This window comes from Crocuta crocuta, unplaced genomic scaffold (assembly GCF_008692635.1).
Source record: "Crocuta crocuta isolate KB4526 unplaced genomic scaffold, BGI_CrCroc_1.0 scaffold296, whole genome shotgun sequence".
NCBI classification, from domain to species: domain Eukaryota; kingdom Metazoa; phylum Chordata; class Mammalia; order Carnivora; family Hyaenidae; genus Crocuta; species Crocuta crocuta.
This window is the reverse complement of record NW_027530504.1, coordinates 1,287,812-1,297,260: the sequence shown is the minus strand read 5'-3', so window position 1 is coordinate 1,297,260 and position 9,449 is coordinate 1,287,812. Positions and strand designations below refer to the sequence as shown.

The 9,449-nt window shown below is 49.4% G+C and overlaps 1 long non-coding RNA gene across 1 annotated transcript in view; it reads right to left on the bottom strand.

Moving 5' to 3' along the window:
- Positions 1 to 7,506, bottom strand: part of LOC144233833 (uncharacterized) — a 19,227-nt gene extending 11,721 nt beyond the window's left edge. Inside the window, exons 1-2 of the long non-coding RNA XR_013335776.1 lie at positions 7,437 to 7,506; positions 6,882 to 6,964 (exon numbers count right to left, since the gene is read on the bottom strand). This is a non-coding gene — a long non-coding RNA (uncharacterized LOC144233833). The remainder of the gene's footprint in view (positions 1 to 6,881; positions 6,965 to 7,436) is intronic.
- Between the last annotated feature and the right edge of the window lie 1,943 nt (positions 7,507 to 9,449).

Sequence of the window (9,449 nt, the reverse complement as noted above, 5' to 3'; positions counted from 1 at the left end):
GCCCCCCGCACACAGCTGCACCCGGGGGGCACGCGCACCCCGCACACCGTGCCCCCGGGGTGGACGCGCACCCGGCACGCGGCTGCACGTCACGTGGACTACGACAGACCTGCACAGACTCCGTGTGCCGGACGCCTGTCCTCAGCAGCGCAGGGACTTCCGCAGCCAGCTGCCCGCCACCAAAGGGAACCGCGCGGCCAACCCTGGCAAATTACACAGCGTTAAAACGACGTAAGCGCGGGTGGTCAGACATCCAAATAGAGCTCCGTTTTCCTCCACGGCTCTGTTTGCGGTTATTTCGGAATATCAAACGCGAGTAGAAGACCAAGAGTAAAGCGCGCCTCTAGGCCCCCGGTCCTCCGGAGGTCACGGCAGCAGCTCGGATGACGTGGTGCCCACATGGTTGGTTTCCCAAGTCTACACGGAGGGAAGAAGCAGTGACCATCCAAACTGAACTTGTCTCTACGGTGCAGGACACAGAACACGATGGCAGCAGGAGAGGCCGCGAGGAAGAAGAATGTTCCCTCCGAGGCCCCCCGCTTACTGGCTGGACACCTCTACGTCCTGGCTCTGCTGTGCGAGGAGTCAGACTGGTCTCACTGTCCCTCTGAGAGCATCACTTTGATGATCTACTTTTTTTAGTTAGCGATTTTGATCGTCAGATTCCTGAGGACTTGAGGGAGAGGGTGGCCTCTGCTACTTTAAGACGCACCTGACGCCGCGGGGTTTGCTGAGGCCAGAAGCTCCTCAGCGCTGTTCCAAAATATCCGCTCCCCCTGCCCCCCATCTTTATGTAACCTTTTCTTCTCTTCCTCTTCTGCCCTGTCTCTCCCCATCACAGTGAGATCCACCCAGCCAAGAACGAGAGGCACAGAGAAAACACAACGCCACGAGGGACCTAACGGAGTCTCCAGCTGTTGGGAAGGTATGTCTGAGTCTTGGGCAAAATACTCAATACGATCAAATTTTTTCATTTCTTCAAATAATATATTGTGCTTTTTTTCTCACAACTCTAAACCAAATGACAAAGTGAATTTTCTTGGACACCTGACAATATGATGCTAAAATTGAGACAGAAAAAGTTATACAAGGATGGTCAAGAAAATACTGAAAACGAAGCATGAGTTAACGAACATGACAAAGCTGTGAGACTGAAGTATTATGTTACCGTGACAGGACAAACAGACGGCCCAGTGGGGAGAGAGAGAGAACAGAAATGGACAGAAGCAAATAAGGAAATGTGATACAGGAGAAAGTTAGAATTTTAAATCAGAACACTCCAGATGGAGTGATCAATAAATAGAATTGGAATAACTAACTCAACACTTGGAGGAAAAAATAATAAATCTGGATGCCCACGTCATTCCTGACACCAAAATAAATCCCAAATGGGTCAAAAATGTAAGGATTTTAAATAGACAAAGGCATAAACACACTAGAAGAAAACCTGATGCATTTTTAAAATAATCTTGGGATTGGGAAAAACATTTCTAAGCATATTGCAAAACTGAGAAAACAACAGAACTTTAAAAAATTCCATAAAGTTAAAAGACACGGGGGGAGGAGAAGAATATTTGTAACGCATTACAGGAAAAAAATGTTAATGTTAAAATCAATTCTATCTCAAGCCTCAAACGAGAAATAACAAGCAAACCCATAATAAAATAAAGCAAATAAAGCAATAGATAAAATAGTAAAATAAAGCAAATCCGTAAAGAAAAATGGGCAAAGTAACTGGACAAGAAAAACTACAAAGCAATACAAATATAATCTTATGCAAAGATGTTCAACTTTAGGGGCACCTGGGTGGCTCAGTTGGTTAAGCGTCTGACTTCAGCTCAGGTCATGATCTTGCGGTTCGTAGGTTCAAGCCCCACGTTGGGCTCTGTGCTGACAGCTCAGAGCCTGGAGCCTGTTTCAGATTCTGTGTCTCCCTCTCTCTCTGACCCTCTCCTTCTCACACTGTCTCTCTCTCCCTCCCTCTCAGAGATAAATAAAAAACATTAAAAATTTTTAAATAAATAAATAAAAGAAAAAAAAGATGTTCAACTTTATTAAACAGGAAAAAGCAAAAAGAAAAACAGGATAACACGTCTCACCTCACAGAGTAGCACAGAGGAAAGACCGCAAGGCTGGGACAGGCCAAGGCGTAGACGCCCTGTCATGTGAGACGGGAGACTTACTGTCACACCCTGTGGGTGCAGGCTGCTGGTGAAAACCTTGAGTGTCAACTCTTCACACCTTAAGAATATCCAATGGGAAGAGAGCAGTTTCTTCAACAAATGGTGCTGGGAAAACTGGACAACAATATGCAAAAGAAACAAAATAGATCACTTTCTTACACCATACCCAAAAATAAATTCAAGACGGACTGAAGACCCAAATGTGAACTTGAGACCATAAAAATTCTAGAAGAGATAGGCTGTAACTTCTTTGGCACTGGCCACAGCAACTGTTTTTCTAGGTATGTCTTGACGCAAGAGAAACAAAAGCAAAAGTAAATTATTGGGACTACATCAAAATAAAAGGCTTCTGCACTGCGAAGGAAAGCATCAATAAAACTGAAAGGAAACCTATAGAGTGGGAGAAGATATTGACAAATGACATATCTGATAAAGGGTGAGTATCAAAATCTATAAAGAACCTATACAATTCAACCTCAAAAAACCCCCACCAAATTATACAATTTAGAAATGGACAGAAAATACAAACAGACATTTCTCCAAAGTAGTCATCCACGTGGCCAAAAGACACATGAAAAGATGCTCAACATCACTCCCCATCAGGGAAAGGCAAATCAAAACTACAATGAGATGTCACCTCACACCTGTCAGGAAAGGGAATGGTCTTAAAATGAAACCTATAGGGGCACCTGGGTGGCTCAGTCGGTTAAGCGTCCGACTTCGGCTCAGGTCATGATCTCCTGGTTCGTGGGTTCGGGCCCCGGGTCGGGCTCTGTGCTGACAGCTCAGAGACTGGAGCCTGTTTCGGAATCTGTGTCTCCCTCTCTCTCTCTCTCTGACCCTCCCCTGCTCACGCTGCCTCTCTCTCCCTCAGAACTAAATAAAAAACATTTAAAAAAAAATTTTTAATGAAACCTATGTATGGCAAAGTGCGTAACTGGAGTCTGAGCAGGAGAAAACATTAAACATCCCCAAACTGCATGACTAGGAAGTAACCATCCTGAACTTTTCGAAAAGGTCAAGGTCATGAAAGGCAAAGGAAAGCTGAGGAAATGTTCTGCTTCCACAGAAGCAGACTAAAGGAGAATAGATACGACAACAAATGCACTGTGAAAATTGTATAAAGGGTGATATGAGGGCTTGGGCATAAAGTTAGTACAGATTGTAGGTACAATAAAAGTTTCGTTATTGATATTAAATTTCCTGATTTTGATAATCAATCATACCATGGATATGTAAAATAATATTCCTGTTTTTTTTTTTTAAATATTTTTATTTATTTCTAGGAGAGAGAGACAGCGTGAGCAGGGGAGAGTCAGAGAGAGAGGGAGTCACAGACTGAAACAGGCTCCAGGCTCTGAGCTGGCAGTCAGCACAGAGCCCGACGCGGGGCTCGAACCTACGAACCGCGAGATCATGACCTAAGCGAAAGTCGGACGCTTAACCGACTAAGCCACCCAGGCGCCCCTCCTGTTCTTAAAATTATATGTGTAAGTGTTTAGGGGTAACAGACCACATTATGTGGAGTTTATTCTCAAATATTCAGAAAAAAAATATGTGAAATAAAGTAATATTATATATGTATATACAAATATAAATATGTATAATACATACATATACACATAATGTATATGCATATAGAGAGAAAGTAAGTGTGGCAAAAAGTCAGTAAGTGGTGAACTAGGTGAAAGATACAGGAGAATTTACTGTAATATTCTGGAAACTGTTGTGTATGTTTGAAATCCTTTCAAAATGAGGGGAGAAAGAGAAGTGTCCCCAAGACAGGAGAGCAAGGAGGGGGCGGGTACCCAACCCGCTAACGGGACTCAGGGCTGGTCAGTCTCCTGAGAGGCAGGTGTCGTATTGATACAAAGTGGATTATGATCATTCTGGATTGATAAACTTGAACTCGATCCTTGGGGAAATCCTGGCATGTACTTTCCAATAGGTGGGCTATAAACATTTAGAAGAGACTGTGCGCTCTCGCAGTCAGTGTGAACTCCCCCACAAAGCCAAATAAACATAGCAAATCAGGTCAAACGAACCTCATTTTCTTTTTCGAAGTAAATTAACGAAATGACCATCAGCACAGTGTATCCCAATGGAGGCGAAGTTTTTGATAAGTTGTCCATGATGTCTTCATGGATAAGAAGACAAAAAACCCTGGAGGCATTTTTACAGCAACCTGAACACCACCACTCACAGTATAGACTGAGTCTGCCTGGGGGCCAGGGTGGAGGATCAGTCTCCCAGAGCAGCTGTAACCAAGTACCCCACCCTGGTGGCCTGAACAGCAGAGATTTACCCTCTCCCAGTGCTGGGGGCTATACAAGTCCAAGGTTAAGGTCGTGATGACAAGGGCAGCAGAGAGGGGAGGGTCCATTGAGCCCTCTTTCCTTGCCTTGTGGGCGGTGGTCTTCACTTTGGTGTGGCTACCTCCTTGTGTGCATGTCTGTCTCCAAGCCTCCCCCCTTTTATTTTTTTTAATGTTTCTTATTTATTCCCGAGAGAGAGAGAGGGAGACAGCATGAGCAGGGGAGGGGCAGAGAGAGGGGGAGACACAGAATCTGAAACAGGCTCCAGGCTCTGAGCTGGCAGTCAGCACCGAGTCTGACGTGGGGCTCGAACCCACGAACCGTGAGATCATGACCTGAGCCGAAGCCGGACGCTTAACCGACTGAGCCACCCAGGCGCCCCTCCAAGGCTCCCCTTTTGATAAGGACGCGAGTCATACTGGATTAGGATACACGCTAATGACCTCATTTTAACTTGATTACCTCTGTGTAGACTCTCTTGCAAATAAGGTCACCTCCTGAGTTGCCAGGGAGTTAGGACTCCCACGTATGAGTTAGAGAGACACAATTCAACCCCTAACAGTGGAGGTGGGGGGAAGGATCTCTCGCAGACGGCCACGAAGCCCTGCCGGGTTAAACTCTATCAAGGAAAGACAACATGAGACCCTCTTTCCATGCCCGGGGACTATCTACAGGTGCAAAGGGAAAATAATCGGTAGGATGGTGAGACAGCTGGTCTACCAGATACGGAATTGGGGGGCAGTCCAGCTCCCTCACCCCCGGGCGGCACCACCCTGTCATTCCCCATGCACTCCTGGGTGGTGTGAGGATTCAATGAGAACCAGGCGGGAGGCATTATGCAAAATGCAAGGCTCACAAGACCCACTAATCACAGGCACCCCCTCTCCCGCTGCAGACGGAGTCAGAGCCCAGCAGGGAGCGCCAGGCAGGAGCTGGCATGGACACGTGTGACGACAGCACTCTGTCATTTCCTTTACCGCGGTCTGTAGGGAGGTGGGGACGCGTTGGTGACACTCTGGTTTCCAGTCCTTCCCGGCCTCCCTGCCTGGGTCCCATAACCTCCCACCCCTCTGACACTTGGCATCTCCCCCCTTTCCAAGGGGGGCCCTCGGTTCTTGCCTCTCTATAGACGTACAGCTTCTGTCTGGATGTATCCCTAACTTACCTGAGGTCCCGTTTCCCAGGTGTGCCCCACAGGGTTTCAGCACGCATCGCACCCAGACCCACATTCACAACGCTTAGCAAATGCCGTGCATCCTGACTGCAGGATTCGTCAGGACCTTTACTCCTGCATTCTGACTCTTCACCAAGGGATATGGAACACGACATTTCCCAAACTGCTCCAACTCAGAGCTTCATCTTCCAGACATCTGGAGGAACTAACGTCCTGCTTTGCACAAGTGCTGGCTTGCACTCCACGTCCAGGTGGTCCGCGACAGACGGCTACGCACCAAAATCCTGTTTCCCTTCTTTGTGGACAAGGAACTAGACTCCACTTCCCAACCCTCCTCAAAGCTGGCCATGGCAGTGCCCCCTCACCCTTTCCAATGGGATGTGAGCGGGTGTGAGAGTCGGGCCTGATACGCAAACCCGCTCTGTGCCCTTTTCCACATCCGTTCCCTTCTGGCTGGCCAGGAGACGAATACCCAGGTGCCCTCGGCAGCGCTGCCATCAGCCAGGGTCCCCGGCACCACTGGATGAAAGACAGCTACCTTGATGATCTGAATACCTGCCTAGAAATTTGCATAAGCCAAAGATAATTCCTATGATGCTAAGCCATGAAATGGCCAACACACTGTCCCATTTGCTTCTTCACTCCCTGTAATTAGGCACGAAAGAAAAATGAACTTTCTTCTTCTTTAGGGGAACCATCATTCAAATCCTTTGTTAGAGCAGCTATACCTTAACTTACGCAGTGTATACTGCTTGCTGCATAATAACGCAACCAACAATCACAATTAGTCATGCTTGTGTTAAGAAATCAGTTGGGAGTCTGCCTAAAAGGCAAGATTTGATTATTCATATACTCAGGATGTGAGGATTTCATTGCTGGGGAAAATGAAATAATCTTGGGATTCGGAAAGGGGACTGCAGCTTCCAGAAGGTTCACGACCTTCCAAAACCCTCCAATCTATTAGATTGGGTGCACAGCCTCGAGCACCTGCGGGCTGAAGGCTGGACTGTCCGAGCGTGGTTCACCATCCCAGGACGCGGGAAGCACGGCTTCCCCGGGATGCATTCTTGACGTGGAAGAGCATCCAAAAGAAATACGGTCGAATCTCTGCCTCGAGACAGGATGCGATAAATATTATCAGGAGGAAATGGATTTCTGTCCCATTTTCAAGATCTCTGGGGAAGGGAGTTTCCATTGACTCACACCTACCTCGTCAGGGAAAACGACGCGGAGTTACTTCACGGTCTGTGAAAGCCCTTGTTCACATCTGTCAACTGTTCTCGTTCAGCCTCCTAATAAAACGGGTGTGAGGCGGGTGGGTGGTCACCCCGCCTGTCATCGTGCTCCGGGAGTCTGTTACGTGAGGCCGCGAGGCCCTCAGACGCAGAGCCAGGTTAGGACACCGGGCGTCCCCCCCCAGCCCCACTTCCTGTCACTTCCCAGCTTCACCCCTCAGTCGCCCCATTAGTGAACGTCCCCCGACCGTCTAGTCTCTGGGGGGCCTGCGGCAGGCACGTGGATGTGCCACAAAGGTGACCGGGACGGAGCCCGTGGCCCCTGGGAGCTTTGGGGCTTGATGGGGAAACATGACAGGTGTGTACACCTGCTTCAGTCNCCACTGCCCCCCCCCCTCCAAGCCCTTCAGACCAGAACAGCCTGTCAGGACGGTAGGATGGAGGGGTGGCGCCTGCCGGGACCCCACCCTCCGCACCCACGGGTGCTGGGCCTGAAGCTGCAGGGGGAATACCCCGCCCTTCCACTCACCTCCGGCTCCCTCGGGGGCGGCGGCTTAGATCTTCGCCCCCACAGACCTCAGGACAAGGAGGTAAGGCAACATGCGTCCCAACCCTGGGAGAGTACAAAAAAAAATATTTTTTTGGTAAAGTTTATTTATTTAGAGAGAGAGGGGAAGAGGGAATGAGTCGGAGCGGGGCAGAAGGAGAATCCCGAGCAGGCTCTGCGCTGTCAGCTCAGAGCCTGATGTGGGGCTTGAACGTGCCAAATGTGAGATGATGATCTGAGCTGAAACCAAGAGTCAGACGGGTAACCGACGGAGCCACCCAGGTGCCCCCCAAATTTCTTTTTCATAAAGTTCTGTTTCTCAGACTGTCTCGAAGCCAGGGTGTGGACAGGTGACCTGGCTTCTGTCAGTCAGAGGCACCCACGGGATACCTGGAGGTGGCAGTGAGTCAAGTCGCCTCGAGGTGACTCCAGGTCCCCCCGCAAGCTGGGGAAGTTTCTGAAGTCCATCCCGTCACGGGGCAGAGCAGCAGGTGACAAGAGCATTTCTTCTGTCACCCTGGCACACACTGCCCCCCCCCCACCAGCACTCCAATACCCAAGCCTGACCAGCAGCACTGCTGCCACCTGTACCCACAGCTCTGACCCACTTCTCGTTCCTTCACTGTGCAAATAAGTCCCGAGCACCGATTTTGTGCCGGGCCCTGATCCAGGTGCTGAGGGTCCAGCAGTGAGGGAGAAAGCCCCGCCTCAGGGGGCCAACCTTCGGGGCGAGAAGGGATCCGGCCCTGGACAAGACAGATGTTGATGGTGTGATTCCATAGTGGTAACTCTGGTTCCTGATTCTTAGCTCTCCCTTTCAAGTTGCTCGTTGCTGCTCTTGCTAAAACGAAAGCTGAATGAACAATCTCTAGGGGCTCCTGGGCGGCTCCGTCCGGTTGAGCATCTGCTCCCTGATTTCGGCTCAGGTCATGGTTTCATGGTTCATGGGATCCAGCCCTGCGTTGGGCTCTGCGCTGAGAATTTGGAGCCTCCTTGGGATTCTCTCTCTCCCTCTCTATCTGCCCCTCCTCTGCTCGCGTGCTCTCTCAAAATAAAGAAACTTAAAAAAAAAAAAAAAAAGAACAATCTCAAGGTTCTGTGCATTCCACCCTCCCCGCCCCCGACAGGGTGACAAACCACTTCTGCTATTGCTCATTTTTCTGCAGCAGACTTTGTGTATGTCAGGCCCTCCATTGCTACAGTCCACAAACTACAGTGTGGGTGAAACGCTACTTTATCAGTGTCAACACGTTGTAGTTGAAGCTCCCATGCCACCAGGATGGCCAAACCTTCCCTTTCCCCAGAGTCCCATCTAAGTTCTGGGGCACGGGGTGTCTAGCCGATGAGCTAGAGTCAGGCCAAGGGGCATGCCTCGCCCTGCTCCGCGTCTGTCATCTGTCTATACTGGCCCACGGAGAGCTCCATTGCCCCTAGGTCCTTGGTCTTCCAAGAGTCTCCATGTGCCTGCCTGCACGGGCCTCTCTCCCCCACTGGCGCCTGGGGGGTATGCAGGCCTCTGAAAGGGTTACCTGAAGCCCATGCTATCCAGGACGCTATGGAGTAATTTCCTCTCTTTGGGTTCTGGCTGCCTCTCCGCAGCCCTTCTCAGTGAAGAAGACATCATTCCCTGTCTTCTCAGATCTCACAAACCTCCCCACAGTCAGTCCGGCTGCACAGGGCATGGGTCCTCTTTATAACTTCTCCTGCAGGGACCTCCCTGCTTCTCAGCTGGGAAAAGGGGTTTGGGAAGAAGATGATTAACATAATTTGGATTTCCTCCTAATCATTCATCCCTTTCTTGAAAGAGCCTAGGCTTCTGGAATCAGAAGAGAGCATTTCTTTAATTTCCCTCCCTCAGGGTTTCCTGAGGTCTTGATGCCCCCACCCCCAGGAGGCAATGAACCTAGAGCCGTTTTAACTTTGAAATGGCAACGAGAAGCAAAATATCACAAGGATATGTGCTACAGGAAGCAGGGTGTGAAGAAACAGGTAATA